Here is a 17,906-nt window from a genome sequence, read left to right as displayed (position 1 = left end):
TCTGCTTTGGGGCAATTATGAATAATGCTGCCACGAACATTCACGTAACCATTTCTTTTTTTTTCTTTCTTTTTTTTTTTTTTTTTGTTGGGCAGACTGGAGGGCCTTTTATTCGCGAGGATCGGGGGTGGGGTCCCAGGTGTGGAGAGACAATAAATACTGAGGAATGTCGGGGTCTCAGTGCATCCAAAACGTGGATTAGGGTGCTGGGGTCCTGGAACTTGGCGGGTCGGAGGACAGGTCAATAAATACCCAAACTGCCGAGGCGGGCGGAGCCTGCTGTGGCCCCCAGAGCTACATACGTGAGGAGGGCGCGCGAGTCCCCGAAAAAGCGGGGCTGGCGAAAGCAAAATGTTCTCGAGAAGGCGGGCGGGGCTCGCACTAGACGTTCGCCGCGGGAAGAGAACATTCCCGGGATAGTAGGGCCTCATGCACAGGGATTTGTGGTCTGCGAGCCGATAGGCGGGGGGCGCGTGGAGGGTGAAAAACTGATGGCCGAGCCCTGGCCCTGCTGTCTCCTCTAGATCGCAGTTTGCCCATCCACGGCGGGGCCTCAGCCAGGCCGGAGTTAGTAGGTGGTTGGTCTGCCATTCTCCCCAGCAGCAACTGCAGCATTCCTGGTTGCAAGCCTCCATGGAGCCCCCTGCTCCTCCCTCCCCGGCCGCCAGGGGGCGGGCCCGGATCGCAGGGCTGGAGCTCAGCCGGAGACCCACGCTGGGAGGCGGTGTGAACGGGGAGGCGGTAGGAATGGCTTCTGCGCCGTGCTCAGGTCACCCAACCCTCCAGCTTGGGGTCCTAGGGTTCAGGGGGCGAAGGCGGCTCCCGGGTGGCGCCAGACCGGGGCGAGACGGTGGGCGCAGGCCACCAACCCTGTGCAGCCCAAGGCGGCGGCAGCAGCCAGAGCAACGGCGAACAGGAGCAGGGAACGCGCCTCCGATAGGTCAGGCTGGCAGGGAGCAGCAGGTGGCGGCGGTGCATGGGGCCTGGCCCCACCAGCCGGCCTTGGCCCAGAGCCACGGCCGGGGGGCCATATGGGAAGGTGCATCCGTGGCCCGGGGACTGGGGACCCCCGTGACAGCTGCGTCTCCCCCGGCCTGCAGCAGCTCCATCCGCTCCTGCAGCTGCCGCACGCACGCCTCCACGTCTCGGTTCCGGGCCTCGGCCTCACGGAGCTGACCAACTTGACCATGGCCCTCCCCTCTTCTCCAGTCCCTGGGCGTCCTCAGGAGAAGGCCTGCCTCACCAAAAGGCCCTGTTTGGTTTGTCTCTGTCTCCACGTAACCATTTCTGTGTGGACCTATGTTTTCCGTTCCGTTGGGTACATGTCTATGAGTGCAACTGATGGGCCATTCGGTAACTATGTCTAACTTTCTGAGGAATTTCCAAACTCTTTCCCTAAGTGACTACACCATTTTACATTCCCACCACATATGGGGATTCCAATTTCTCCACATCCTTTCCAACGTTTTTATTATCTGTTTGATTATAGCCATCCTCACGTGTGTGAAGTACCGTCTTGTGGTTTGGGTTTGCAATTTCCCCAGTGTCTAAGGACAATGACACCGAGCATCTTTTCACGTGCTCAGTGGACACCAGTAGATCTTCTTTGGAGAAATGTCTATTCGAATTCTTTGCCTATTAAAAAAAATTTTTTAATGTTTATTTATTTTTGAGAGAGACAGCGGGGGGGGGGGGGGCAGAGAGAGAGAGGGAGACACAGAATCGGAAGCAGGCTCCGGGCTCTAAGCCGTTAGCACAGAGCCCGACGTGGGGCTCGAATTCACGAACCATGATCTGAACCGAAGTCGGAGGCTTCACCGACTGAGCCACCCCACCCAGGCTCCCCTAAGTCTCCAACTGATTTTGAGTTAATTCTTGTGTATGGTGTGAGGAAGGGGTCTACCTTTATTTTGTCGCAGGTGGACATCCCATCATCCCAGCACCAGTCACTAGTGCCCAGCGACTACAGTTTGTCAGCCCTGCTTATAGGGTTTGAGATGAGGGAGGCATGGGTGAGCAGGACCCAGGACCCCTTCTGTTGCTGAGACTGAAGCTGCTCACCAGTGGGAGAAGTGGGGTGGGTCTGGGGTCACAGAATTGTGGGAAGGGATTTTAGCTTCCCCCCTCCCCCATTTCAAGCACTCCCTGCCTTTCTGTGCCTAAGCATGGATGAGCAGAGTCAAGAAGAAAGCTGGCTGGACTGCCCTAAGTGGCTGTCTACACAGAGGAAGTGACTCACACGAGAGGTGGGTCCAGCCCAGCTATTTTGTTAAGTGTCACCAGCCTCACCCTGAAGTTGCTATTTCCACCCCCTAAATGAGACTGCCCTCTCTGCTCCCGTAGACGCGGAAGGGGAGTAAGGCTTGGGCTGCCCTAGAGGGATTGGTTTGCACAGTTTAATCCATTCAGATGCTTTCTGGCACCTTAAGCCAAGAGTGGAGAACTCTGAGTCGGGAGTATCGGGGCCTCAGGGCTGGGCTCCAGGGCTCCCTCTGAAAACCCTCGGAATTAGCAGGTGCTTCCTTCAGTCAGTGACAGGACAATGTGTCAATCAGGGTGGCTACTTGGGAAGCATTTGCAACACAAGATTCTGAACAAAGCCTGCCTGGGCCATAGAGACCCAGGGGAGCTCCCCGAGGAAAATGGGCAGGAGCCCCACAGAGCCTGGCACACACACCTGGGAAGTCCTGCGGCCTCCCAGCTCACTATTCCTTAAGACTCAGCTCAGGGGCCGTCCATCACCTCCTCTGGGAAGCTTTCCTGACTATTTCCCAGCCTACACTCCTCCCGCTGCCTAGCTGGGTCAGGGACTCCTCGGGGCTCCCACGGCATTCTTTGCCCACCCCACCCAGCACCTACCAAGCTGTATGCAATGGCCACTCTTCTTTCTGCCTGGCACAGAGTTATCACAGGTGAGGGAATAATTCTTGAGTATCAAACGTCTTTGGCATAAAATAACAAGGCTGGGGCAAGGGGACTGGAAGGAAGGAGACAAATGTGAATTGTGAGGTGATAGAAGTTCACTGGTGAGGGCTCCTCTCTCCAAGGAGGTGAGGGAGACGATCGGGAAGTGTTCAGACTCGGTCCAGCGGCCACAGGTCAGCCCCCAGGAAATGATACTCCAGGAAACATCTTTTGTTCTCTTAGACAACAGACAAAACCAGTGGGAACACTGGGTCCTTGGAGCTACTGCACACAGGCCTGGACGGAGCTCTGTAGCTGTGCCCCAGCCAGGGCCCCCGGTCACCAAGCGGAGTGTGGGGGGAGCACCCCACTGTTCCCCCTCCCCCTTCCTACCACCTACCTTCCTACCTTCTGCTCATTCAAGCCCCCACATCTGGCCAGTTCCCTGCCGCTCTAACGGTGGAGGAAACCGCCACAGACCACGGGTCAAAGCCATGGCAGCACCTGCCACGAGGGGCCCGAGACAGAGGAATGCCACTTTCACTGGGTGAAGTCTTAGAATCCAGACTGTCCTCTGGAGTGCAACTGAGAAATCCGTTCACAGCCCCCCGGAGTCCACAAATAGAAGTCCCCTTAGCTCCCCCACTCCCGGCCCCTTTCCTTCCTGGCACTTGTCACCAGTGTAATTATGATGTGGGTAATGACTTGCCTGATCCAGTGTCTGTCCCCAAGGAGCAGGGCCCTTGTCCGTCCTGTTCCATCACCGTACCAAGTATGGTGCTTGGCCCAGAGCAGGGCCTCTGTGGTGAATGAATTTAAAATAATGGTTTTTGTTTCTTTTTTAAAGAAAGACTGAATGGCTCTCATGGTTATACGACTTGACAGTCAGAACCCTCTACTCACCCCCCCACCCCCACCCCACGCCACCAAAGTGTCAAATAAATGGCAGTGACTAAGTGACAGAAGCACAGGAAAATGAGACTCACAGGGGTGACACGCGGGGTGGAGCCGGGGGTCCACCAGGTGGGCTGCACGGGAGTGCCCAGCGACTATCTACTTAGGGGAGGGATGAGTGGGTCCTGTGGGCTCTCAGCCACCTGAGTCCCCTGAGGCCTGCGGGGAGGCGGAGCCCGCCCTGGTCAGACCCACCAGCCCAGCCCATGCACTTGGCGGCCTACTTCTCAGCGTAAACTCCCAAGCTGGCATCTCGAGAGTCTCTGAGAGTTCGAGAGCCGTTAATTACGCCTGCACTCACCCAGGTACGGTGTGCAGAGCTGACCTTACAGAAGGGAACAGACATGCTCTTCCGTATCACGGAGCCGATATTCGAGTCCAGAGGCAGGAAATCAAGTGAAGCAGGCAAATGGGAAAGGGAGTCACTGGGGACGGTGCTTTTGGGACAGGGTGCTGGGGGAAGGCGGAGACAAGGGTGAGGAAAAGGGGCGAGCTGGGAAAGGGTCCGGGCAGATGGAATGGCAAATGGAAACGCCTGGGGCTGAAAGGAGCCTGCGGTGGCAGAAGCTGCCGGAGGCCAGAGGAGCAACGCCCGGTGAGCCGAGGAGCTTGGGTGACAAGTTAAGCTGCCCTGTCCCATCAGCTCTGGGACCCTGGCAAGACAGGATGTCGGAGCTGAGACACAACACGAGTCAGGTCTTGGACGGGAGTGAACTCAGCTTGGTCAACGCCACTCTGTGGCATCCTACTAGGGCGCGCAGCCCCAGACCCTAGGGGTAGCCCCCTGCTTCCAGCTCAAGCCAGGGGCTGTGGAGTCGTTCTTCTTTACCCTTCAGGGTGTTGACAGTTGTCGGCTCAAAACCTTCAGAGTCCTCTGACATTCTGGGCCCTGAAGACTCTTCAGGATAGTAAAAAATGGAGACTGTGACCTCACTTATACAGCTACATGGCTTATACAGTCACATTCAGTCAGTGGTGCTAGTCGGTCCGATATCTGTATGGACAAAACGTGACTTTTGACTCTTACCTCACACCATACACAAAACTCAGTCCCAAGTGGATCATAAATCTAATTGCAAAAGGTAAAACAACAAAGCTTCTAGATGAAAATACAGGGGTCTTCACAGCTTTGGGTAGAGATCTTAAAAATAGACACAAAATACGTAAACCACAAACAGAGAGGCCAATAAATTGAAGAGCATTAAAACCAAGAATTTCTGCTCCACGAAAAATACCATTAAGAGATTTAAAACACAAGCCATAGGGGCACCTGGGTGGCTCAATCAGTTAAGCATCCAACTCTTGATTTCGGCTCAGGTCATGATCTCACAGTTTGTGAGTTCAAGCCCCAAGTCAGGCTTTGCACTGACAGTGTGGAGACTGCTTGGGATTCTCTCTCTTTCCCTCTCTTTTTCTTTTGTTTTTTTAATGTTTATTTATTTTTGAGAGAGAGACAGAGACAGAGTGCAAGTGGGCAAGGGGCAGAGAGAGAGAGATGGAGACACAGAATCCAAAGCAGGCTCCAGGCTCCAAGCTGTCAGCACAGAGCCCGGCGCACGGCTTGAACTCGTGAACCGCGAGATCATGACCTGAGCTTAGCCGACTGAGCCACCCAGGCATTCCTCTCTCCCTCTTTTTCTGCACGCGCATGAGCGTACACACTCTCTCTCAAAATAAATAAATAAACGTTAAAAAAACAGGCAAGCCATAGACTTGAAGAAACGTTTGCTATATGTATATGCGACATATTTTTTTCTCTAATAAAAGACATATCCATAATATGTAAAGAGCCTCTACCAATGAATCAGGAAATACACACAACTCAATTTAAGAATGAAGCAATGACTTAGAGACTTCCAACAGCCAATAAGCAAACGAAAAGGTATCAAGATCGTTAGTCATCAGGGAAATGCAAATTAAAACCACAGTGAGGTCCCACTGCACACCTATTAGAGTGGCCGAAATGAAAAAGACTGATGACCCACTGGCTAGGATAAAGAGCAATGAAAATGCTCACATATTGCCAATGTGAGTACAAGTCAATGCAAGCACTGTTAGAAAACTGCTTGGCAGTATGCACTAAAGGTAAACATACGCCTTCCCAATGACTGGGCGATTCCGCTCCTAGATATAAACCCCCAGAAAAGAGTGCAGAGGGGTTCACAGAAATACAAATGTAAGAACGTTCACATCAGCTTTCATCATAATAGCCCAAACCTGGAAACAACCCAAATGTCTGTTAGCAGGAGAATGGATAGATGCACTGTGATATACTCTTACAATGGAATGCTACAGAACAATGGAAAAGAACAAACTATAGCCTCATGCTATATGCACAGGTGAACCACACAGACATAATGCTCAGTGAAAGAAGCAAAAGAGTATGCATTGTACAGTTCCTTCCATACGAATGAAGTCGAACAATAGGAGAAATTAATCTACGGTGCTAGAAGTCAGAATAGAGGCTTCCTTTAGAGGGGAACAATGGGACAAGGCATGAGAGAGCCTTCTGGTGGGCTGGAAGTGTTCTATGTTTCCATCTGGAGGGTGGCCATAGAGGGTACATCGTATATAAGTACTCACTGAGATGTGTACTAAAGATCACTTTACAGCATTCCTCGAAAACGTTCTAAAGGGGGAAATAATAGTCTTTTTTTCTGGTAAATTTTTAAAAATCTTTATTTTTGAGAGAGAGAGAGAGAGCGCGCGCGCAGGGGAGGGGCAGACAGAAAGGGAGACACAAGAATCGGAAGCAGGCTCCAGGCTCTGAGCCGTCAGCACAGAGCCCGACGCGGGGCTCGAACTCACGAACCACAGATCACGACCTGAGCTGAAGTCGGACGCTTAACCGACTGAGCCACCCAGGCGCCCGGAAATAATAGTCTTTTGAACAAATGGTGCTGGTACCACTGTACATCAATATGCAAAAGAATCGAGCTGGGCCTCGTCCTTATACCACATACAAAAGTCAACTCAAAATGGATCATAGATCTCAATGTAAGAGCTAAAACTATAAAATTTTTAGAAGAACGCATCAATCTTTGTGACCTTGGGCTAGGAAACGGGTATACACGGGACACCAAAAGCACAAATGGCGAAAGAAAAAAATAGGTAGACTGGACTCTATCAACATTGAAAACGTTTATGCTGTAAATGTTACCACCAAGAAAGTGAAACGACAACTCACAGGATGGGAGGAAACAGTTGCTAATTATGTATTTAATAAGGGTATACAACCCAGAATATATAAAGAACTATTATAATTCAATAATAAAAAGACAAATAATCCCATTTTAAAATGGGCCAAGGGGTACCTGGGTAGCTCAGTGGGTTCAGCATCTGACTCTTGGTTTTGGCTCAGGTTGTGACCTCACGTTTCGTGAGTTCAAGCCCTGCATCGGGCTCTGTGCTAGCGGCAAGGAGCCTGCTTGGGACTCTCTCTCCTTCTCTCTCTGCCCCTCCCCTACTCATGCCCGCACTCCCACAAAATAAATAAGTGAAAAATAAACAAAATAAAATAAAAATGGGCCAAGGTTCTGAATAGACATTCCTCCAACGTAGATCTACAAATGGCCAAAAGTCACACAAACAAGATGATGCTTGACATCATTAGTCATTAAAGAAACGCAAATCAAAACCGTAAGTAGATACTGCTCCTGCCGCCTGCTAGCTATAATGACAATTTTTAAAAAGACAGTAAGAACTGTTGGTGAGGATGGAATACATTGCTGGTGGGAATATAAAATGGGGCCGCTGCTTAGGAAAACAGTTTGGTAGTTCCTCAGAAGGTTAAATATAGAGTTACCATGTGACCCAGAGATTTTGCTGCTGGGTATACATCCAAGACAATCAAAAATATACCCACACAAAAACTTGTACATGAATGTTCATGGCTGTGTTATTTATATTAGCCAAAAAAATGGGGGGAAAAAAACAAAAGTCTATCCACTGATGAAGGACAAAATAAAATGTGACGGGTTCATACAAAGGAATCTACAATGAATTATTACTCCCTGAAGCACAGATCAGGCTCCAACAACGATGAATCCTGAAAACAGTATGTTAATTGGAAGAAGCCAGTCACCAAAGGCTGCATATTACAGGATTCCATTTCTGTGAAATGTCCAGAATAGCAAATCTATAGACAAAGGAAATAAGTAGTTGCCAGGGGATGAGGGGAGTGAGGCGGGAGGAGGAGGATGGGACGTCACTGCTAATGGTAAGGGATTTCTTTTCTTTTCTTTCTAAATGTTTTTGTTTATTTTTTGAGAGAGAGATAGAGACAGAGCATCAGCAGGGGAGGAGCAGAGAGAGAGGGAGTCTGAAGCATGCTCCAGGCTCTGAGCTGTCAGCACAGAGCCCGACATGGGGCTCGAACTTGTGAACCACAGATCATGACCTGAGCTGAAGTCAGACCCTCAAACGACTGAGCCACCCAGGCATCCCAAGGGATTTCTTTTATGGGGGATGAAAATATTTTCAAATTCGATTGTAGTGATGGCTGCACAACCTTGTGAATATACGAAAAAAAATGGAATTATACACTTTAATTAGGTGAATTGTATGGTATATGAGTTATATCTCAATAAAGCTATTTAAAAGTGTGTGTGTGTGTGTGTGTGTGTGTGTGTGTGTGTGCGCGCGCGCGCGCGAGCGCGTGTCCTAATCTATTTCACGGCCTTGGCCCCATCCTGAGTTACAGGATCTGGAAGCTACCGGATGAGAGATATGCACGGATGGAGCTGAAAAAGCAAGACTATATCCTAACGTGACCCCAGACAACAGCTGGGATAAACCTGGGGTTCTGTATGTCTGCATGCACACGTGCATACAACTTCCTACCCTGGCTATTCATCCTAAAGGACAAATGTGAAATGGCAAAGAGCTCAGGTCCACAGCTTTGACAACCGCTTCACTGGGCCGATGGTTCTCAAGCCTCTGACCCATGGCTCTGTGCAGGAGATTCCCAGGGCTGGCTTCCCTCGGGGTTATCAACAAAGGAGACCGGCCCATTCTAGAGCTGCACTGCCCAACAGAAACAGAATTCCAGCCACATGTATCATTTTAAATGTTTTACTAGCCACGTTTTTAAAATGTAAAAAGAGGGGCGCCTGGGTGGCGCAGTCAGTTAGGTGTCCGACTTCAGCCAGGTCACGATCTCGCGGTCCGGGAGTTCGAGCCCCGCGTCGGGCTCTGGGCTGATGGCTCAGAGCCTGGAGCCTGTTTCCGATTCTGTGTCTCCCTCTCTCTCTGCCCCTCCCCCGTTCATGCTCTGTCTCTCTCTGTCCCAAAAATAAGTAAGTGTTGAAAAAAAATTAAAAAAAAAATGTAAAAAGAAACACGTGTAATTAACTTTTATATTTAACCCAACATCAAACATATTTTCATTGTAACACATAATCGATAAATGATTGAGTATTTCACCTTCTTTTTTTTTCAGACGAAGCCTTCAAGATCCAGTGTTTATTTCACAGAGCTTATCTCAGTTTGAGCTAACCACATTTTACACGCTCATTCAACAGCCACGTGTGGCTAGTGGTTACCATAGGGGATGGTGCAGTTCTAACCTGGCTCATATTGCAAGATGAGTATTCTCAAAGTCTGGTATTTTAGCAAATCTGAATTTAATAATAACAAGAGCTGAGGAGGAAACCAAGGCTCAGTGAGGCAAAGGGCCTCGCCCGAGGCCTTGAGCTGATAAGTGGCAGTGGTTATGCGCAGGGTCTATGATCAGATGAGAATTATCTTCTCTACGGGGTCAATGTGAGAGGACAAGAGAGACCCATGGGAAGGGACTGGCACCGTGCCTGGCTCACGTCCGCCGTGACAGATATGAGGGGCTAATGGAGACAAGGCAGAGACCACTCGGGGTGGCTAGCTGGGGAGACCCTGCACCAGCTCTGAGACATTTCCCCAAGACCTCTCCCCGAAAAGCTTGTATCACTCACCGGGCTGGTGGGTGAGGACACCCCAAGGCTCCGTGCAGCTCCGTCATCCTCCACAGACTTCTGCTGGCCGCTCCCCGGGCTGAATGCTCTGGCCGCCGCCTCTCCCACGGGACTGGAAGGCCTCTGGTCTAAAATGCTCACCGAGGGGACAGCTTTGGCAGTGCCCAACTGCAGCAAGCCCAGGGTGCCAGGTGCCTGGGGAGGCGGCTCCTGCTTGCGGTCCCCATCTTGAGTCCCAGAGGATGCTTGGGGCGGGAGGGGCTCTGCGGGCACATCAAAAGGGATGCTGGCCTCCAGGCCGGGGAGGGGGAGTGAGGCCCGCCCCGTGGGAATCTCCATTTCTCCACTCAGTCCGCTCAGTCCATTGGTTGGCACAGAGTTTACCTGGGCTTTGCTGAATTCCGACAATACCCTGGAAGTTTTTAAACAGAGAAACCTGTGTGACAAGCTGTCAGCTAGAATGCCCAAGGCTATTGGGACGGCGGTAAGAAGGCAAAACTGCTGTCTGGGGATTTCCAAAACAAAACATCCTCGTCATCCACCCACCGTGCTCCTCTGCTTACACACAAGCCTTCCTCTGACACGCCTCACAAAGTTTCTCCCCAGCTGGGACTGAGGTAGAGTGGGCGGCCAAGGGAACTGCGGGGCCCGGGATCTCCGGTGCAAGCGCTGGTCCACCAGAGCTGGGCCGTATGTGGGGTCCCAGATGCCTCCTGTTCCCAGGACCTGCTGCCGGAGATCAGTGTACACGGGGTGCAGGAGTGTGCACGCAAGTATACATGGGGTGTGCACCTGCTCACTCTTCCAATGGTACTGCCTCTTCCTGCCCTTCAGTGGTGCTTCAGGGACTACAGGGAGCCAGTGTTACTGTCTTTACATACACACACACACACACGCACGCACATGAAAACTACTCTGGGCCTTCTAAAATGTGCACTGGCTAGTGGCTGCTCCCCTTCTCCTGAGGCTTCTGAGAATCCACATTCTGTTTCTGAACTAGAACTATTTGCTGTCTCCTCCTTTGTTTATGAACCAATAGAGTATGTCACGGGCGAATACAGATTCCTACAACAACAAAGCTACCCGGGGCCCAAGAGATTGCCCATATCTGCCCTAATGGTTTACACTGGGTCAGAAGACGTGCCAAACTCCCCTTAATGTGGGCTCATTTCCATAAGGATTTTAGAACTCAAGTTTCTACCTTAATGTCTTCTGGCTGAGCTGTGTGCTCTTATCTACATCATAACCCCAAACAACATTTCAAGACATGCTAGTCAAACATTGGTGAACAACCCATACATTTATGGGCAACTGATCTGCAGCCCAAGACATTTCAGTGGGGAAAGAATAGTCTTTTCAACAAATGGTGCTGGGATAAGCGAACAGTCCCATGCAAAAGAAGAAAGTTGGACCCCTACCTCATACCATATAAACAATGAACTCAAAATGGATCAAAGACCTAAAAGTAAGAGCTAAAACTATAAAACTCTTAGAAGGAAACAGGTATACATCTTTGGATCAGGCAATGGTTTCTTATATGACAGCCAACAAATAAGTAAACAATAAAAAATAGGTACGCTGGACTTTATCAACACTAAAAGCTTTTGGGCTTCAAAAGGATACTATCAAGAAAGTAAAAAGATAACCCATAGAACAGGAAAAAAATCTGCATATCTTATATCCAAGGATTATCACATATCTGATAAGGGTCTAGTATCCAGAATATAGAGAGCTCTTACAATTCAATAATATTAGAACAAATAATCTGACTGAAAAATGGGCAAAGGTTTACAGAGACACTTCTCTAAAGGTATACAAATGGAAAGTACATGAAAAGATGCTCGATATCATTAGACGGGAGTGAAATACAAATCAAAACCGTAATAAGATACTACTTTATGCCTACCAAGATGCCTATAATAAAAAAGAGAGAGGGGCACCTGGGTGGTTCAATCAGTTAAGCATCCGACTTCGGCTCAGGTCATGATCTCACGGTTCGTGGGTTCGAGCCCTGTGTCGGGCTCTGTGCCGACAGCTTGGAGCCTGGAGACTGCTTCAGATTCTGTGTCTCCCTCTCTTTCTGCCTCTCCCCAACTCATGCTCTGTCTCTCTCTCTCTCTGTCTCTCTCTAAAATAAGAAACATTAAAAATTTTTTAAAAATTAAAAAGACAGAGAATAACAAGTGTTGGCAAAGGTGTAGAGAAAATGGAACTCCTACACGCTGCTGGCGGAAATGTGAAGTGGTGCAGCCTCTGTGGAGAACAGTTTGGTAGTTCCTTAAAAGTTAAACATAGAGTTACCATATGAGTCAGCAATTCAACTCATGGGTATATACCCAAGAGAATGAAAAGACAATGTCTGCACAAAAACCTGTACACGAGTGTTCACAGCAATATTATTCACAGTAGCCAAAAAGTAGGAATAGAACAAATGTCCACTAACTGAAAAGATAAAACAAATTGTGGTGTATTCACACAATGGAATATGATTCAGCCATGACCCATGCTACAACACGGATGAACCCTGAAAACCTACTAAGTGAAGGAAGGAGGTCACAAAAAGCCACATAGTGTATGATTCCGTTGGTATTAAATGTCCAGAATAGGTAAATCCATAGCTAGTGGGTAAGGGGTTTCCTTAAAGGGTGATGTTGGTTGGCTTTGGTTGGCACACTGCTGTGGCCCCACAATAGGTTCCTAAAGTTCACGGACTTCATTCCTTTACCCGTAAAACCGGCACGGTAACAGCACCCACCTATGACTGTGTTCAAGGCTGAATGAGATCATATAGGTAAAATGCTTATAGAGTGTCTGGCACAAAGTAAGTACTCAATAAACATTAACCTCAATTTGTCATTGGTTGTTCTTATCGCCACTGGCAAGACTGCTTAGCCTCTACACACATGGCTATAAAAATGTAAGGAAAGAGAATTACGGAAAGATTCACCAGCATTACCGAAATGGTTATCAATTATAAATGACCCCTCGTCTGTAAGACACATTTTAATGATGGAGTGGACTGGGTGTGGGAATAAAGAAACACCACCCGACAGCAAGAAGCTTGTGTGATAAATTAGAGTTTCCACCAAATCAACACCACGGTCAGGATGAAATCAAGTTCACAGGAATCTCACCAGGATCAGAGCTGGTCGGCAGGACCCAGAGAGAATAAGAGACATGCACATCAAGTGGGAAAAAGTGCTAGAGATGAGGTTTTGAAGGAAAAGTGAAAGAAAGAGAATTTTCAAAACTTTTGAAGAAAATGCAACCAACATAGGGCTGAAACGGTGACACCGCTCCGGTCCTTCCACTTCTGTCCAGCTCAGGGCAGCGTTTTTCAAAAACTGCCTGTTGAAAAATTCTAGAAGTTTGTGCTTTCATTTAGAAGACAGTCTGGAAACATATACGTATTATACACATACGTATATTGCGCGTACACAGAGGCGTAGGTGTGGAATAAAAGCATGGGCTGGAGAATCGGCATGACCACCCCATAAAGTGCCCCCGCCAAGCGATTCTGAGCCTGCGCTTTTCCTGAGCGCGTGGACTAGCGCGTTGGGGTCCACGGCACCACCTGGCGGTCAGGGGTGCTCATGAAAGTACAGGAGGGGGCCGCATGTGCGAAGAATCATTTCCCCCAAGAGAAGGCCTCATGATAACGACCTCTGACAAATATCACCAAGCACAGATCTGCAGCCGTGTATACACAGACAAGTAGCGCGAGAACTGACATCACGGGGACCCCCAGTAGTAAAATGATGATGACACCGCCTATGGAGCACTCACCCTGTGATTGGCACTGCTCTAAGCGCTTTGCATACCTTAACTCACTTCCTAGCATTCTTATCCCCGTCTTGCAGATGAGGACATCAAGGTCAGAAAGGTTGAGTATCTTGCCCGGGGTCGCAAAGCTGGTTAATGGAAGACTCCAGCAGTCTGGCTCCTGAGTCCACACTCCTAACCACCGGCCCCTAGCTGTGCTTCTCAGCGATCACTGTAATTCAGACCCAACCAACACAAAAGAAGCTATTCAGGCCATCAATCCTCTATTCACAAAGCAAACTGCAGTTTGGTTTCCAGAAAACATTAAGTTAATACATTTCCTTGGAATGTTACATCTTTTGTACTTTATGTTTAACTTGTAGATGATTTTAAAAAACTTTTTTTAACATTTATTTTGATAGAACGCCTGTTCTCTCTCTCTCTCAAAATAAATCAACTTTAAAAAATCCACGTAAACAAATATTTAAGTAATATGACAAAAATAAGCGAACTCTTAACTGCTGATGTGACTCTTCACCCTCAGACACACCCTCTAAGAGCTGGTGTGTGTGGACGTGCGAAGATAACTTCAAGCCCAGCACTCAGAGTGACGGTGCTGGATGTGTGTTTGTGCATCTGTGTGCTCTGTGTTTGCTGGTTCCGCACGCCACTGCCCCGCGCTGGTCTGTACATCCTGACCCTCTTCCCTTGACTTCTCCCACAATGCCCAGGATGACGCTTCCCACACAGGGTGGACGGTCACTGATTCAACGGCCTTAAGCTGGAATTTTCCAATCACAAGACTCACGAAAGATAAAAGCAGGGCACATGACAGACAGAGGGCCGGCGGGCTGGCCTGTGGGAGGAGGAGACACAAGGAAGGGTTCAGACAGGTGAGTGAACTTAAGTCACGCCATGGGCCCAGCCGATAGAGCGGGGATTGCTCCCTTCCAGGATGTTCTACCTAAATTCTTGTTTGATGTTTGAAAGTTCTAGCTAATGTGCTCTGTTGCTCAGAAGCTGCTTCAGCCGTAATTCGCCCCCAGGCATCTGATCTGATTCTCAGCCAGAGAATCCCTATGAGGGAGCCTCCACTTTACAGATGAAGAAACAACCTCACAGAGCCAACGCTTGGCCTGCCGTTACTGGACTTGTGACTGGTAGAACAGGGCTTGAGGCCGGATCCTGCTACAAGCCAGTCCGTACCGGCACCCAATCTGGTGTTCTTCCCACAGCAGCTGGGAAACCTGTAAAGACTTGAATGAACCAAGAAGGTAGGGGCACACAGGAGTAGAAAAGAAGATCCTAGACACTGGCTGAGGGAACATGGGTCTGGCTGAAGGAAGCGCTTAATAAAAGTTTACCATTTTCGGGGCGCCTGGGTGGCTCAGTCAGTTAAGCGTCCGACTCTTGATTTTGGCTCGGGTCATGATCTCATAGTTCCTGGGATCAAGCTCTGCATCACGCTCTGCACTGACAGCAAGGGGCCTGCTTGGGATTCTCTCTCTCCCCCTCTCTCTCCCTGCCCTTCCCCAACTCATGCTCGCTTGCTCTCTCTCTCTCTCTCTCTCAAAACAAATAAATAAACTTGAAAAAAAAGTTTATCATGTTCTACCTATTAGATGAGCAAATATCCAAAAGTTTGATAATACCTTCTGCCTACAAGGCCGAGAGGGCACAGGTACATTCCTGACAGAGTGTAAACAGGCGGTTATCTATGAAAATTGTAGATTCATTTATCCTTTGCCTCAGCAATTCTGTTTCTGGGACTTTACTGAACAGAGATAGTTGCATAGAATTAGAATATCACATACACACGGTTATTTATAGAAAGAGTGAACTCCAGTGTCCAGTAAATACAGGGCTGGTCAAATAAACTAAGGTACATTCATACAATGGAAACACATGCCACGGGGAAAAAAAAAAAAAAACTGAAGAAACTGATATGAAGCTCCAAAACAAAAATTCTGATCTCTTCTGAGACAAGGTATCAAACAGTATATTTATAATAGCTTTGTGGGGATGAGGCAGAGATAAGAAATATAAAAGACATTTAAAAAGTCTATCTATTCATATCTGTTAGGTGCATTTAGAAACATCAGAAAAAGACATGTAAAGGGGGTGCCTGGGTGGCTCGGTCAGTTAAATGTCTGACTTCAGCCTAGCTCATGATCTCACGGTTCGTGAGTTCGAGCCCCACGTTGGGCTCTCTGCTGTCAGCACAGAATCTGCTTCAGATCCTCCGTCCCCCTTTCTCACTGCCCCTCCCCTGCTCATTCTCTCAAAAATAAATAAATAAACTTTAAAAAAAAGAAAAAGAGGGGCGTCTGGGTGGCTCAGTCGGTTAAGCGGCCGACTTCGGCTCAGGTCATGATCTCACGGTCCGCTCTGTGCTGACAGCTCAGAGCCTGGAGCCTGTTTCAGATTCTGTGTCTCCCTCTCTCTCTGCCCCTCCCCCGTTCATGCTCTGTCTCTCTCTGTCTCAAAAATAAATAAATGTTAAAAAAAAAATTTAAAAAAAAAACAAAAAAAGAAAAAGAAAAAGAAAGATGTAAGGAATTAACAATTATGGTTACAAAGGTGGAAAAGACGTTTCACTGTAGGTAGACTTTTTTTTCTTACCATAAAAATAAATCTATTAAAAAATGAATGTTTCTTTTTTTTTTTTAATTTTTTTTTCCCAACGTTTATTTATTTTTAGGACAGAGAGAGACAGAGAATGAACGGGGGAGGGACAGAGAGAGAGGGAGACAGAATCGGAAACAGGCTCCAGGCTCTGAGCCATCAGCCCAGGGCCTGACGCGGGGCTCGAACTCCCGGACCGCGAGATCGTGACCAGGCTGAAGTCGGACGCTTAACCGACTGCGCCACCCAGGCGCCCCAAAAAATGAATGTTTCAAAAGGGCCTGAACGAAGAAGGCTCTGCTGTGGTGAGCATGGTTAACATAGAGAGATGGTGACTCACTACGTTGTACACCTGAGACTAATATAACACTGTGCGTCAACAATACTCAAATAGAAAAAAGTTCTTTTAAAGAGATAGCTCTGCCCAGGGTCCCTTCTCTAGTCAAGTTCATTGCTCCCTGTGCTCTTCCTCCACTCACTTGCTTGGCCCCTTTTGTGCACCACCTCCTCCAGGCCTCATTCAGGGTCTGTGTCCTTCAGAGGCCTTCTGGGAGGTCGCAGCGTAGCACCCTGACGCGCTGGGCTTCACTGCGTCTTTTGGAAGTCGTACATCTAACTCCGAACCGTTAGTTTCCGCCCTAGAGGCAATAATATTTTACACGAAGCCTCAGACAAATTAGGTAACTTGTCGAAGATCAGCCAGGGGCAGAGCCGGAGCCTGATTCAGCTCTGAGCCCTCCCTGAATCCATTCTCCTCGCTGCCCCATGTTGCCTCCAGTTATAAGTCCCGGCAACTCCAGTCCCTGAGGAAGAGCCACGGTCCTCTTTTCCTTTATGCTCTTAGAGAGGTCAATGCTCAGTGACAGGCAATCACATGCCATAGGAAGGGAGAGAAAGAGGAAGAGGAGAAGGAAGGAAGGAAGGCAGGGGGAGGAGAAGGAGTGGGGGGAGGACACTCACTCTTGCAGAGACGGGTCTGAGTCATCGGCATTTGCTGTCCCCAGATCGGAGTCGTAGGACATGGGCTCCTCGGAACGGTCTGGACTCTTGGAGCCATTCACTTGGAGTGGGCAGCTATCAGAGTTTAGGCTGCAAGACAGCTGGGATGAACTGGCGGTGTCCAGGCTGAGGGAGGAGGCCGTGAGCTTCCGGTTCCGTCGGATCTTATGGCCTGAGTGCTGGACTTCGATGTCCTCCGAGCCTGAGGAATGGGAAACTGAATCCAGAGACTCTTTCCGCTGTAGTTCTGTCCCAGAGGTGGTGAGGGGGTCGAGCTCAGAGAGTGGGCAAAGCCCAGAGAGAGCCAGTGGGGTAAGCGTCCACTCGTTTAAGATGGCGGACTTGTAGGAGAGCTGGAAGGATAAGGACGTCAGTCCCTGCACTTTTGAGAGTGAGAAAGAGCGTGAGCTGGGGAGGGGCAGAGAGAGAGGGAGACGCAGAATCTGAAGCAGGCTCCAGGCTCGGAGCTGTCAGCACAGAGCCCGATGCGGGGCTCCAACCCATGAACCACGAGATTATGACCCTCTCTGCCACTCCTCCACTCGCACTCTATGTCTCTGTCTCTTGCTCTCTCCAAAATAAACATTAAAAAAATTTTTTTTAAAACAACAATAAGCGGGGCGCCTGGGTGGCGCAGTCGGTTAAGCGTCCGACTTCAGCCAGGTCACGATCTCGCGGTCCGTGAGTTCGAGCCCCGCATCAGACTCTGGGCTG

The 17,906-nt window shown here is 49.0% G+C and overlaps 1 long non-coding RNA gene and 1 pseudogene across 1 annotated transcript; both read right to left on the bottom strand.

The window, feature by feature from the left end:
- The window catches only part of LOC147571227 (pleckstrin homology domain-containing family M member 1-like), a 66,514-nt pseudogene that overhangs the window by 48,031 nt on the left and 577 nt on the right, over positions 1-17,906 (bottom strand).
- LOC147571228 (uncharacterized) lies at positions 1,454-4,439 on the bottom strand. Its single transcript, XR_015247600.1, has 2 exons — positions 2,860-4,439; positions 1,454-1,635 (listed from the first exon to the last, which is right to left on the bottom strand). It is a non-coding gene; the product is annotated as an uncharacterized LOC147571228 (long non-coding RNA).

This window comes from Puma concolor, unplaced genomic scaffold, assembly GCF_028749965.1.
Source record: "Puma concolor isolate L17-30 unplaced genomic scaffold, mPumCon1.1.hap2 unalloc_scaffold_39, whole genome shotgun sequence".
NCBI lineage: Eukaryota > Metazoa > Chordata > Mammalia > Carnivora > Felidae > Puma > Puma concolor.
Note: the sequence above shows the minus strand (reverse complement) of the source record. Positions and strands in the feature narration are given on the sequence as shown.